This window comes from Colletes latitarsis, unplaced genomic scaffold (assembly GCF_051014445.1).
Source record: "Colletes latitarsis isolate SP2378_abdomen unplaced genomic scaffold, iyColLati1 scaffold0027, whole genome shotgun sequence".
In the NCBI taxonomy this organism is placed as follows: domain Eukaryota; kingdom Metazoa; phylum Arthropoda; class Insecta; order Hymenoptera; family Colletidae; genus Colletes; species Colletes latitarsis.
The window spans coordinates 5,614,262-5,629,576 of record NW_027488377.1 but is presented as its reverse complement, the minus strand read 5'-3'; positions in this window follow the sequence as shown (position 1 = coordinate 5,629,576).

Below are 15,315 nucleotides of genomic sequence, written 5' to 3'. Positions count from 1 at the left end.
TTACTGGTTGGGATCACGTAGTAATGTGGTACCACACTGAAACATTCAATTAAACCAGGTCTTGATAAATATTTTACAGGATAACGCATGTTAGGTCTGGGTTAGGTCTAGGATTTGCCCCAATCAGGCTCACACTTTCGCATATTTCTCATACTTCATGGCTGGATCCTGGGCTATTTCTGGATTGGATCACGTAGTAATGTGGTACCACACTGAAACAGTCAATTAAACCTGGTTTTGATCAATATTATAGAGAATAATTCATGTTAGGTCTAGGTTAGGTCTGGGATTTGCTCTCATCAGGCTCATTCTTTCGCATATTTCACATACCTGATGGCTAGATCCTGGGCCTTTTCTGGATTGCATCACGTAGTAATGAAGTACAACACTGAAACAGTCAATTAAACCTGGTTTCGCTCAATATTTTAGAAGATAACGCATGTTAGGTCTAGGTTAGGCCTGGGATTTGCCCTCATCAGGGTCATACTTTCGCAGTTTTAACATGCATGTTGACCTGATCGAGGGTTTTTTCTGCTTTGGATCACGTAGTAAAGTGGTACCACAACTAAAACAGTCAATTAACCCTGGTTTCGATCATTATTTTAGAGGATAACACAAGTTAGGTCTGGGATAGGTCTGGGATTAGCCATCATCAGACTCATACTTTCGCACACTTCACATACTCGTTGACAAGATCCTGGGTTTTTTTCTGGTTTGGATCACGTAGTAGTGTGGTACCACACTGAAACAATCTATTAAACCTGGTTTGGATCAATATTTTAGAGGATAACGCATGTTAGGTCTAGGTTAGGCCTGGGATTTGCCCTCATCAGGGTCATACTTTCGCAGTTTTAACATGCATGTGGACCTGATCGAGGGTTTTTTCTGCTTTGGATCACGTAGTAAAGTGGTACCACAACTAAAACAGTCAATTAAACCTGGTTTCGATCAATATTTTAGAGGATAACGCAAGTTAGGTCTGGGATAGGTCTGGGATTTACCCTCATCAGGCTCATACTTTTGCGTTTTTCACATACTTGTTGAACAGATCCTGGTTTGTTTCTGGTTTGGATCACGTAGTAGTGTGGTACCACACTGAAACAGTCCATTAAACCTGGTTTGGATCAATATTTTAGAGGATAACGTATGTTAGGTCTAGGTTAGGTCAGGGATTTGCCCCCATCAGGCTCACACTTTCGCATATTTCTCATACATCATGGCTAGATCATGGGCTGTTTCTGGATTGTATCACGTAGTAATGTGGTACCACACTGAAACAGTCGACTAAACCTGGTTTCGATTAATATTTTTGAGGATAACGCATGTTAGGTCTGGGATAGGTCTGGGATTTGCCCTCATCAGGCTCATACTTTCGCAGTTTTAACATGCGTGTTGACCTGATCGAGGGTTTTCTGCTTTGGATCACGTAGTAAAGTGGTACCTCACAGAAGCAGTCAATTAAACCTGGATACGACCAATATTTTAGAGGTTACACCATGTTAGGTCTAGGTTAGGCCTGGGATTTTCACACATCAGACTCATACTTTCGCATTCTTCACATACTTGTTGAACGGATCCTGAGTTTTTTCTGGTTTGGATCACGTAGTAATGTGGGACCACACTGAAACAATCAATTAAACCAGGTTTCGATCAATATCTTAGTGGATAATGCAAGTTAGGTTTGGGTTAGGTCTAGGATTTGCCCTCATCGGGCTCATACTTTCGCATATTTCTCATACTTCATGGCTAGATCCTGGGCTGTTTCTGGATTGTATCACGTAGTAATGTGGTACCACGCTGAAACAGTCAATTAAACCTGGTTCCGGTTAATATTTTTGAGGATAACGCATGTTAGGTCTAGGTTAGGCCTGGGATTTTCACTCATCAGACTCATACATTCGCATTCTTCACATACTTGTTGAACGGATCCTGGGTTTTTACTGGATTGGATCACGCAGTAATGTGGTACCACACTGAAACAGTCAATTAAATCTGGTTTCGATCAATATTTTAGAGGATAGCGCAAGTTAGGTCTGGGATAGGTCTGGGATTTGCCCTCATCAGGCTCATACTTTCGCGTTTTCCACATACTTGTTGAACAGATCCTGGTTTTTTTCTGGTTTGGATCACGTAGTAGTGTGGTACCACACTGAAACAGTCCATTAAACCTGGTTTGGATCAATATCTTAGAGGGAAACGCATGTTAGGTCTAGGTTAGTTCTGGGATTTTCACTTATCAGACTGATACTTTCGCATTCTTCACATACTTGTTGAACGGATCCTGGGTTTTTTCTGGTTTGGATCACATAGTAATGTGGGACCACACTGAAACAATCTATTAAACCTGGTTTCGATCATTATTTTAGAGGATAACGAAAGTTATGTCTAGTTTAGGCCTGGGATTTGCCCTCATCAGACTCATACTTTCGCATACTTCTCATACTTGTTGAACAGATCCTGCGTTTTTTTCTGGTTTGGATCACGTAGTAATGTGGTACCACACTGAAACAGTCAATTAAACCTGGTTTCGACCAATATTTTAGAGAATAATTCATGTTAGGTCTAGGTTAGGTCTGGGATTTGCTCTCAACAGGCTCATTCTTTCGCTTATTTCTCATACTTGATGGCAAGATCCTGGGCTTTTTCTGGATTGCATCACGTAGTAATGAAGTACAACACTGAAACAGTCAATTAAACCTGGTTTCCATCAATATTTTAGAGGACAACGCATGTTAGGTCTAGGTTAGGCCTGGGATTTGCCCTCATCAGGCTCACACTTTCGCATATTTCTCATACTTCATGGCTAGATCCTGGGCTGTTTCTGGATTGTATCTCGTAGTAATGTGGTACCACACTGAAACAGTCGACTGAACCTGGTTTGGATTAATATTTTTGAGGATAACGCATGTTAGGTCTGGGATATGTCTGGGATTTGCCCTCATCAGGCTCATACTTTCGCAGTTTTAACATGCGTGTTGATCTGATCGAGGGTTTTTTCTGCTTTGGATCACGTAGTAAAGTGGTACCTCACTGAAGCAGTCAATTAAACCTGGATACGACCAATATTTTAGAGGTTACACCATGTTAGGTCTAGGTTAGGCCTGGGATTTTCACACATCAGACTCATACTTTCGCATTCTTCACATACTTGTTGAACGGATCCTGAGTTTTTTCTGGTTTGGATCACGTAGTAGTGTGGGACCACACTGAAACAATCAATTAAACCAGGTTTCGATCAATATCTTAGTGGATAATGCAAGTTAGGTTTGGGTTAGGTCTAGGATTTGCCCTCATCAGGCTCATACTTTCGCATATTTCTCATACTTCATGGCTAGATCCTGGGCTGTTTCTGGATTGTATCACGTAGTAATGTGGTACCACGCTGAAACAGTCAATTAAACCCGGTTCCGATCAATATTTTGGAGGATAACGCAAGTTAGGTCTGGGATAGGTCTTTTTTTTTTTTTTTTCTGTCGTGGGGAAAATCTTCGAAAGACTCCCTCCCACCTCCTTGGGGAGAGGTGGGAGGGGTGTGTGGGATTCCCCGCGCCCGTACAACGACAGGCGCGGGACCTACCCACTAAAAACCCCACGGTGACCCTTCGGCACGCTTTGGGAGGATACCAGGAATCGCTCGAAGCATTCTTCCGGTATCCTTCCCGTGCCCGCGCTTTCGCGCCCATCCCCCGGGGGGACAATCGGTCCCCCCAGTAGACACACTGCCTCATAGCGGCGGGACGGGGCCACTCCATCCCGCCGGTATCCGTCCCGGGGCCGCGTTTAGTGGCGGCTGCGAGCCCCAACTCGCAACCGCCCGCGACCCCGTTTCCACCCCTCGGCGGCCGGGCGTTCATGGCCGCACCAGAACGCCGAGGGTGCCGCCCCTTGCGTCGGACCGGTAGGGGGAGGCACTCCTACCACCAACCGGTCCGACCCGGCGCCGACTGGGATAGGTCTGGGATTCGCCCTCATCAGGCTCATTCTTTCGCGTTTTTCACATACTTGTTGCACAGATCCTGGGTTTTTTCTGGTTTGGGTCACGTAGTAATGTGGTACCACACTGAAACAGTCGATTAAACCAGGTTTCGATCAATACTTTTGAGAAAAACGCATGTTAGGTCTAGGTTAGGCCTGGGATTTGCCCTCATCAGACTCATACTTACGCACACTTCACATACTCGTTGAACAGATCCTGGGTTATTTTCTGGTTTGGATAACATAGTAATGTGGTACCACACTGAAAAAGTCGATTAAACCATGTTTCGATCAATATTTTTCAGAATAACGCATGTTAGGTCTAGGTTAGGCCTGGGATTTTCACTCACCAGACTCATACTTTCGCATTCTTCACATACTTGTTGAACGGAACCTGGGTTTTTTCTGGTTTTGATCACGTAGTAATGAGGGACCACACTGAAACAGTCAACTAAACCTGGTTTCGATGAATATTTTAGGGAATAATTCATGTTTGGTCTAGGTTAGGTCTGGGATTTGCTCTCATCCGGCTCATTCTTTCGCATATTACTCATACTTGATGGCTAGATCCTGGGCTTTTTCTGGATTGTATCACGTAGTAATGAAGTACAACACTGAAACAGTCAATTAAACCTGGTTTCCATCAATATTTTAGAGGACAACGCAAGTTAGGTCTGGGATAGGTCTGGGATCTGCCCTCATCAGGCCCATACTTTCGCGTTTTTCACATACTTGTTGAACGGATCCTGGGTTTTTACTGGTTTGGATCACGTAGTAATGTGGTACCACACTGAAACAGTCAATTAAACCTGGTTTCGATCAATATTTTAGAGGATACCGCAAGTTAGGTCTGGGATAGGTCTGGGATTCGCCATCATCAGGCTCATACTTTCGCGGTTTTCACATACATGTTGAACAGATCCGGGGTTTTTTCTGGTTTGGATCACGTAGTAATGTGGTACCACACTGAAACAGACCACTAAACCTGGTTTCGATCAATATTTTAGAGGATAACGCATGTTAGGTCTAGGTTAGGCCTGGGATTTGGCCTCATCAGGGTCAAACTTTCGCAGTTTTAACATACATGTTGACCTAATCCAGGGTTTTTTCTGCTTTGGATCACGTAGTAATGTGGTACCACACTAAAACTGTCAATTCAACCTGGTTTCGATCAATATTTTAGAGGATAACGCAAGTTCTGTCTGGGATAGGTCTGGGATTTGCCCTCATCAGGCTCATACTTTCGCGTTTTTCACATACTTGTTGAGCGGGTCTTGAGTTTTTTCTGGTGTGGATCACGTAGTAATGTGGTACCACACTGAAACAATCAATTAAACCTGGTCTTGATAAATATTTTAGAGGATAACGCATGTTAGGTCTGGGTTAGGTCTAGGATTTGCCCTCATCAGGCTCATACTTTCGCATATTTCTCATACTTCATGGCTGGATCCTGGGCTATTACTGGATTGGATCACGTAGTAATGTGGTACCACACTGAAACAGTCAATTTAACCTGGTTTCGATCAATATTTTAGAGAATAATTTATGTTCGGTCTGGGTTAGGTCTGGGATTTGCTCTCATCTGGCTCATTCTTTCGCATATTTCTCATACTTCATGGCTAGATCCTGGGCTTTTTCTGGATTGCATCACGTAGTAATGAAGTACATCACTGAAACGGTCAATTAAACCTGGTTTCGATCAATATTTTTGAGGATAACGCATGTTAGGTCTAGGTTAGGCCGGGGATTTTCACTCATCAGACTCATACTTTCGCAGTTTTAACATACATGTTGGCCTGATCGAGGGTTTTTTCTGCTTTGGATCACGTAGTGAAGTGGTACCACACTGAAGCAGTCCATTAATCCTGGTTTCGATCAATATTTTAGAGGATAACGCAAGTTAGGTCTAGGTTAGGTCTGGGATTTGCTCTCATCAGGCTCATTCTTTCGCATATTTCTCATACTTGATGGCTAGATCCAGGCCTTTTTCTGGATTGCATCACGTAGTAATGAAGTACAACACTGAAACAGTCAATTAAACCTGGTTTCCATCAATATTTTAGAGGACAACGCAAGTTAGGTCTGGGATAGGTCTAGGATTCGCCCTCATCAGGCTCAAACTTTCGCGTTTTTCACATACTTGTTGAACTGATCCTTGGTTTTTTCTGGATTGGATCACGTAGTAGTGTGGTACCACACTGAAACAGTCCATTAAACCTGGTTTCGATCACTATTTTAGAGGATAACGCATGGTAGGTCTGGGTTAGGTCCAGGATTTGCCCTCATCAGGCTCATACTTTCGCGTTTTTCACATACTTGTTGAAGAGATCCTGGGTTTTTTCTGGTTTGGATCACGTAGTAATGTGGTACCACACTGAAGCAGTCCATTAAACCTGGTTTCGATCAATATTTTAGAGAATAATCCATGTTAGTTCTAGGTTAGGTCTGGGATTTGCTCTCATCAGGCTCATTCTTTCGCATATTTCTCATACTTGATGGCTAGATCTTGGGCTTTTTCTGGATTGCATCACGTAGTAATGTAGTACCACACTGAAACAGTCAATGGAATCTGGTTTCCATCAATATTTTAGAGGACAACGCAAGTTATGTCTGGGATAGGTCTGGGATTTGCCCTCATCAGGGTCATACTTTCGCCTTTTTGACATACTTGTTGAACAGATCCTGGGTTTTTTCTTGTTTGGATCACGTAGTAATGTGGTATCACACTGAAACAGTCCATAAAACCTGGTTTCGAACAATATTTTAGAGAATAATTCATGTTAGGTCTAGGTTAGGTTTGGGATTTGCTCTCATCAGGCTCATTCTTTCGCATATTTCTCATTCTTGATGGCTAGATCCTGGGCTTTTTCTGGATTGCATCACGTAGTAATGAAGTACAACACTGAAACAGACAATTAAACCTGTTTTCCATCAATATTTTAGAGGACAACGCAAGTTAGGTCCGGGATAGGTCTGGGATTCGCCCTCTTCAGGCTCATACTTTCGCGTTTTTCACATACTTGTTGAACTGATCCTGGGTTTTTTCTGGTTTGGATCACGTAGTAATGTGGTACCACACTGAAACAGTCGATTAAACCTGGTTTCGATCAATATTTTAGAGGATAACGCAAGTTAGGCCCGGGATAGGTCTGGGATTTGCCCTCATCAGACTCATACTTTCGCACACTTCACATACTCGTTGAACAGATCCTGGGTTATTTTCTGGTTTGGATCACATAGTAATGTGGTACCACACTGAAACAGTCGATTAAACCAGGTCTTGATAAATATTTTAGAGGATAACGTATGTTAGGTCTCGGTTAGGTCCAGGATTTGACCTCGTCAGGCTCATACTTTCGCATATTTCTCATACTTCATGGCTAGATCCTGGGCTATTTCTGGATTGGATCACGTAGTAATGTGGTACCACACTGAAACGGTCAATTAAACCTGGTTTCGATCAATATTTTTGAGGATAACGCATGTTAGGTCTAGGTTTGGCCGGGGATTTTCACTCATCAGACTCATACTTTCGCAGTTTTAACATACATGTTGGCCTGATCGAGGATTCTTTCTGCTTTGGATCACGTAGTGATGTGGTACCACACTGAAGAAGTCCATTAAACCTGGTTTCGATCAATATTTTAGAGGATAGCGCATGTTAGGTTTGGGTTAGGTCTAGGATTTGCCCTCATCAGGGTCATACTTTCGCATATTTCTCATACTTCATGGCTAGATCCTGGGCTGTTTCTGGATTGTATCACGTAGTAATGTGATACCACGCTGAAACAGTCAATTAATCCTGGTTTCGATCAATATTTTAGAGGATAACGCATGTTTGGTCTGGGATAGGTCTGGGATTCGCCCTCATCAGGCTCATACTTTCGCGTTTATCACATACTTGTTGAACGGATCCTGGGTTTTTTCTGGTTTGGATCACGTAGTAATGTGGGACCACACTGAAACAAACAATTATACCTGATCATGATAAATATTTTAGAGGATAACGCATGTTAGGTCTGGGTTAGGTCCAGGATTTGACCTCGTCAGGCTCATACTTTCGCATATTTCTCATACTTGATGGCTAGATCCTGGGCTTTTTCTGGATTGCATCACGTAGTAATGAAGTACAACACTGAAACAGACAATTAAACCTGTTTTCCATCAATATTTTAGAGGACAACGCAAGTTAGGTCTGGGATAGTTCTGGGATTCGCCCTCATCAGGCTCATACTTTCGCGTTTTTCACATTCTTGTTGAAGAGATCCTGGGTTTTTTCTGGTTTGGATCACGTAGTAATGTGGTACCACACTGAAGAAGTCCATTAAACCTGGTTTCGATCAATATTTTAGAGGATAACGCATGTTAGGTTTGGGTTAGGTCTAGGATTTGCCCTCGTCAGGCTCATACTTTCGCATATTTCTCATACTTCATGGCTAGATCCTGGGCTATTTCTGGATTGTATCACGTAGTAATGTGATACCACGCTGAAACAGTCAATTAATCCTGGTTTCGATCAATATTTTAGAGGATAACGCATGTTAGGTCTGGGTTAGGTCTAGGATTTGCCCTCGTCATGCTCATACTTTCGCGTTTTTCACATACTTGTTGAACTGATCCTGGGTTTTTTCTGGTTTGGATCACGTAGTAATGTGGTACAACACCGAAACAGTCAATTAAACCTGGTTTCCATCAATATTTTAGAGGACAACGCATGTTAGGTCTAGGATTTGCCCTCGTCAGGCTCATACTTTCGCATTTCTCACATACTTGTTGAACTGATCCTGGGTTTTCTCTGGTTTGGATCACGTAGTAATGTGGGACCACACTCAAACAATCAATTAAACCTGGTCTTGATAAATATTTTAGAGGATAACGCAAGTTTGGTCTGGGATAGGTCTGGGATTTGCCCTCATCAGGCTTATACTTTCGCGTTCTTCACATACTTGTTGAACAGATCCTGGGCTTTCTCTGGATTGCATCACGTAGTAATGAAGTACAACACTGAAACAGTCAATTAAACCTGGTTTCCAGCAATATTTTAGAGGACAACGCATGTTAGGTCTAGGTAAGCCCTGGGATTTGCTCTCATCTGGCTCATTCTTTCGCATATTTCTCATACTTCATGGCTAGATCCTGGGCTTTTTCTGGATTGCATCACGTAGTAATGAAGTACATCACTGAAACGGTCAATTAAACCTGGTTTCGATCAATATTTTTGAGGATAACGCATGTTAGGTCTAGGTTAGGCCGGGGATTTTCACTCATCAGACTCATACTTTCGCAGTTTTAACATACATGTTGGCCTGATCGAGGGTTTTTTCTGCTTTGGATCACGTAGCGAAGTGGTACCACACTGAAGCAGTCCATTAATCCTGGTTTCGATCAATATTTTAGAGGATAACGCATGTTAGGTCTAGGTTAGGTCTGGGATTTGCTCTCATCAGGCTCATTCTTTCGCATATTTCTCATACTTGATGGCTAGATCCAGGCCTTTTTCTGGATTGCATCACGTAGTAATGAAGTACAACACTGAAACAGTCAATTAAACCTGGTTTCCATCAATATTTTAGAGGACAACGCAAGTTAGGTCTGGGATAGGTCTAGGATTCGCCCTCATCAGGCTCAAACTTTCGCGCTTTTCACATACTTGTTGAACTGATCCTTGGTTTTTTCTGGATTGGATCACGTAGTAGTGTGGTACCACACTGAAGCAGTCCATTAAACCTGGTTTCGATCACTATTTTAGAGGATAACGCATGGTAGGTCTGGGTTAGGTCTAGGATTTGCCCTCATCAGGCTCATACTTTCGCGTTTTTCACATACTTGTTGAAGAGATCCTGGGTTTTTTCTGGTTTGGATCACGTAGTAATGTGGTACCACACTGAAGCAGTCCATTAAACCTGGTTTCGATCAATATTTTAGAGAATAATCCATGTTAGTTCTAGGTTAGGTCTGGGATTTGCTCTCATCAGGCTCATTCTTTCGCATATTTCTCATACTTGATGGCTAGATCTTGGGCTTTTTCTGGATTGCATCACGTAGTAATGTAGTACCACACTGAAACAGTCAATGGAATCTGGTTTCCATCAATATTTTAGAGGACAACGCAAGTTATGTCTGGGATAGGTCTGGGATTTGCCCTCATCAGGGTCATACTTTCGCCTTTTTCACATACTTGTTGAACAGATCCTGGGTTTTTTCTTGTTTGGATCACGTAGTAATGTGGTACCACACTGAAACAGTCCATAAAACCTGGTTTCGAACAATATTTTAGAGAATAATTCATGTTAGGTCTAGGTTAGGTTTGGGATTTGCTCTCATCAGGCTCATTCTTTCGCATATTTCTCATACTTGATGGCTAGATCCTAGGCTTTTTCTGGATTGCATCACGTAGTAATGAAGTACAACACTGAAACAGACAATTAAACCTGTTTTCCATCAATATTTTAGAGGACAACGCAAGTTAGGTCTGGGATAGGTCTGGGATTCGCCCTCATCAGGCTCATACTTTCGCGTTTTTCACATACTTGTTGAACTGATCCTGGGTTTTTTCTGGTTTGGATCACGTAGTAATGTGGTACCACACTGAAACAGTCGATTAAACCTGGTTTCGATCAATATTTTAGAGGATAACGCAAGTTAGGTCCGGGATAGGTCTGGGATTTGCCCTCATCAGACTCATACTTTCGCACACTTCACATACTCGTTGAACAGATCCTGGGTTATTTTCTGGTTTGGATCACATAGTAATGTGGTACCACACTGAAACAGTCGATTAAACCAGGTCTTGATAAATATTTTAGAGGATAACGTATGTTAGGTCTGGGTTAGGTCCAGGATTTGACCTCGTCAGGCTCATACTTTCGCATATTTCTCATACTTCATGGCTAGATCCTGGGCTATTTCTGGATTGGATCACGTAGTAATGTGGTACCACACTGAAACGGTCAATTAAACCTGGTTTCGATCAATATTTATGAGGATAACGCATGTTAGGTCTAGGTTTGGCCGGGGATTTTCACTCATCAGACTCATACTTTCGCAGTTTTAACATACATGTTGGCCTGATCGAGGGTTCTTTCTGCTTTGGATCACGTAGTGATGTGGTACCACACTGAAGAAGTCCATTAAACCTGGTTTCGATCAATATTTTAGAGGATAACGCATGTTAGGTTTGGGTTAGGTCTAGGATTTGCCCTCATCAGGGTCATACTTTCGCATATTTCTCATACTTCATGGCTAGATCCTGGGCTGTTTCTGGATTGTATCACGTAGTAATGTGATACCACGCTGAAACAGTAAATTAATCCTGGTTTCGATCAATATTTTAGAGGATAACGCATGTTTGGTCTGGGATAGGTCTGGGATTCGCCCTCATCAGGCTCATACTTTCGCGTTTTTCACATACTTGTTGAACGGATCCTGGGTTTTTTCTGGTTTGGATCACGTAGTAATGTGGGACCACACTGAAACAATCAATTATACCTGGTCATGATAAATATTTTAGAGGATAACGCATGTTAGGTCTGAGTTAGGTCCAGGATTTGACCTCGTCAGGCTCATACTTTCGCATATTTCTCATACTTGATGGCTAGATCCTGGGCTTTTTCTGGATTGCATCACGTAGTAATGAAGTACAACACTGAAACAGACAATTAAACCTGTTTTCCATCAATATTTTAGAGGACAACGCAAGTTAGGTCTGGGATAGGTCTGGGATTCGCCCTCATCAGGCTCATACTTTCGCGTTTTTCACATACTTGTTGAACTGATCCTGGGTTTTTTCTGGTTTGGATCACGTAGTGAAGTGGTACCACACTGAAGAAGTCCATTAAACCTGGTTTCGATCAATATTTTAGAGGATAACGCATGTTAGGTTTGGGATAGGTCTGGGATTTGCCCTCATCAGGCTCATACTTTCGCGTTTTTCACATACTTGTTGAACAGATCCTGGGTTTTTTCTGGTTTGGATCACGCAGTAATGTGGGACCACACTGAAACAATCAATTGAACCTGGTCTTGATAAATATTTTAGAGGATAACGCAAGTTTGGTCTGGGATAGGTCTGGGATTTGCCCTCATCAGGCTCATACTTTCGCGTTTTTCACATACTTCATGGCTAGATCCTGGGCTGTTTCTGGATTGTATCACGTAGTAATGTGGTACCACGCTGAAACAGTCAATTAAACCTGGTTTCGATCAATATTTTAGAGGATAACGCAAGTTTGGTCTGGGATAGGTCTGGGATTCGCCCTCATCAGGCTCATACTTTCGCATTTCTCACATACTTGTTGAACTGATCCTGGGTTTTCTCTGGTTTGGATCACGTAGTAATGTGGGACCACACTGAAACAATCAATTAAACCTGGTCTTGATAAATATTTTAGAGGATAACGCAAGTTTGGTCTGGGATAGGTCTGGGATTTGCCCTCATCAGGCTCATACTTTCGCGTTCTTCACATACTTGTTGAACGGATCCTGGGTTTTTTCTGGTTTGGATCACGTAGTAATGTGGGACCACACTGAAACAATCAATTATACCTGGTCATGATAAACATTTTAGAGGATAACGCATGTTAGGTCTGGGTTAGGTCTAGGATTTGCCCTCGTCAGGCTCATACTTTCGCGTTTTTCACATACTTGTTGAACTGATCCTGGGTTTTTTCTGGTTTGGATCACGTAGTAATGTGGTACAACACTGATACAGTCAATTAAGCCTCGTTTCCATCAATATTTTAGAGGACAACGCATGTTAGGTCTAGGATTTGCCCTCGTCAGGCTCATACTTTCGCATTTCTCACATACTTGTTGAACTGATCCTGGGTTTTCTCTGGTTTGGATCACGTAGTAATGTGGGACCACACTGAAACAATCAATTATACCTGGTCATGATAAACATTTTAGAGGATAACGCATGTTAGGTCTGGGTTAGGTCTAGGATTTGCCCTCGTCAGGCTCATACTTTCGCGTTTTTCACATACTTGTTGAACAGATCCTGGGTTTTTTCTGGTTTGGATCACGCAGTAATGTGGGACCACACTGAAACAATCAATTGAACCTGGTCTTGATAAATATTTTAGAGGATAACGCATGTTAGGTCTGGGTTAGGTCTAGGATTTGCCCTCGTCAGGCTCATACTTTCGCGTTTTGACATACTTGTTGAACTGATCCTGGGTTTTTTCTTGTTTGGATCACGTAGTAATGTGGTACAACACTGAAACAGTCAATTAAACCTGGTTTCCATCAATATTTTAGAGGACAACGCATGTTAGGTCTAGGTTAGGCCTGGGATTTGCCCTCATCAGGGTCATACTTTCGCATATTTCTCATACTTCATGGCTAGATCCTGGGCTGTTTCTGGATTGGATCAGGTAGTAATGTGGTACCACACTGAAACAGTCAATTAAACCTGGTTTTGATCAATATTTTAGAGAATAATTCATGTTAGGTCTAGGTTAGGTCTGGGATTTGCTCTCATCAGGCTCATACTTTCGCATATTTCTCATACTTCACGGCTAGATCCGGGGCTGTTTCTGGATTGTATCACGCAGTAATGTGGTACCACGCTGCAACAGTCAAGTAAACCTGGTTTCGTTCAATCATTTTAGAGGATAACGCTAGTTAGGTCTGGGATAGGTCTGGGATTTGCCCTCAGCAGGCTCACACTTTCGCATTCTTCACATACTTGTTGAACGGAACCTGGGTTTTTTTTGGTTTGTATCACATAGTAATGTGGGACCACATTGAAACAATCAATTAAACCTGGTCATGATAAATATTTTAGAGGATAACGCAAGTTTGGTCTGGGATAGGTCTGGGATTTGCCCTCATCAGGCTTATACTTTCGCGTTCTTCACATACTTGTTGAACGGATCCTGGGTTTTCTCTGGATTGCATCACGTAGTAATGAAGTACAACACTGAAACAGTCAATTAAACCTGGTTTCCAGCAATATTTTAGAGGACAACGCATGTTAGGTCTAGGTTAGGTCTGGGATTTGCTCTCATCTGGCTCATTCTTTCGCATATTTCTCATACTTCATGGCTAGATCCTGGGCTTTTTCTGGATTGCATCACGTAGTAATGAAGTACATCACTGAAACGGTCAATTAAACCTGGTTTCGATCAATATTTTTGAGGATAACGCATGTTAGGTCTAGGTTAGGCCGGGGATTTTCACTCATCAGACTCATACTTTCGCAGTTTTAACATACATGTTGGCCTGATCGAGGGTTTTTTCTGCTTTGGATCACGTAGCGAAGTGGTACCACACTGAAGCAGTCCATTAAACCTGGTTTCGATCACTATTTTAGAGGATAACGCATGGTAGGTCTGGGTTAGGTCTAGGATTTGCCCTCATCAGGCTCATACTTTCGCGTTTTTCACATACTTGTTGAAGAGATCCTGGGTTTTTTCTGGTTTGGATCACGTAGTAATGTGGTACCACACTGAAGCAGTCCATTAAACCTGGTTTCGATCAATATTTTAGAGAATAATCCATGTTAGTTCTAGGTTAGGTCTGGGATTTGCTCTCATCAGGCTCATTCTTTCGCATATTTCTCATACTTGATGGCTAGATCTTGGGCTTTTTCTGGATTGCATCACGTAGTAATGTAGTACCACACTGAAACAGTCAATGGAATCTGGTTTCCATCAATATTTTAGAGGACAACGCAAGTTATGTCTGGGATAGGTCTGGGATTTGCCCTCATCAGGGTCATACTTTCGCCTTTTTCACATACTTGTTGAACAGATCCCGGGTTTTTTCTTGTTTGGATCACGTAGTAATGTGGTACCACACTGAAACAGTCCATAAAACCTGGTTTCGAACAATATTTTAGAGAATAATTCATGTTAGGTCTAGGTTAGGTTTGGGATTTGCTCTCATCAGGCTCATTCTTTCGCATATTTCTCATACTTGATGGCTAGATCCTAGGCTTTTTCTGGATTGCATCACGTAGTAATGAAGTACAACACTGAAACAGACAATTAAACCTGTTTTCCATCAATATTTTAGAGGACAACGCAAGTTAGGTCTGGGATAGGTCTGGGATTCGCCCTCATCAGGCTCATACTTTCGCGTTTTTCACATACTTGTTGAACTGATCCTGGGTTTTTTCTGGTTTGGATCACGTAGTAATGTGGTACCACACTGAAACAGTCGATTAAACCTGGTTTCGATCAATATTTTAGAGGATAACGCAAGTTAGGTCCGGGATAGGTCTGGGATTTGCCCTCATCAGACTCATACTTTCGCACACTTCACATACTCGTTGAACAGATCCTGGGTTATTTTCTGGTTTGGATCACATAGTAATGTGGTACCACACTGAAACAG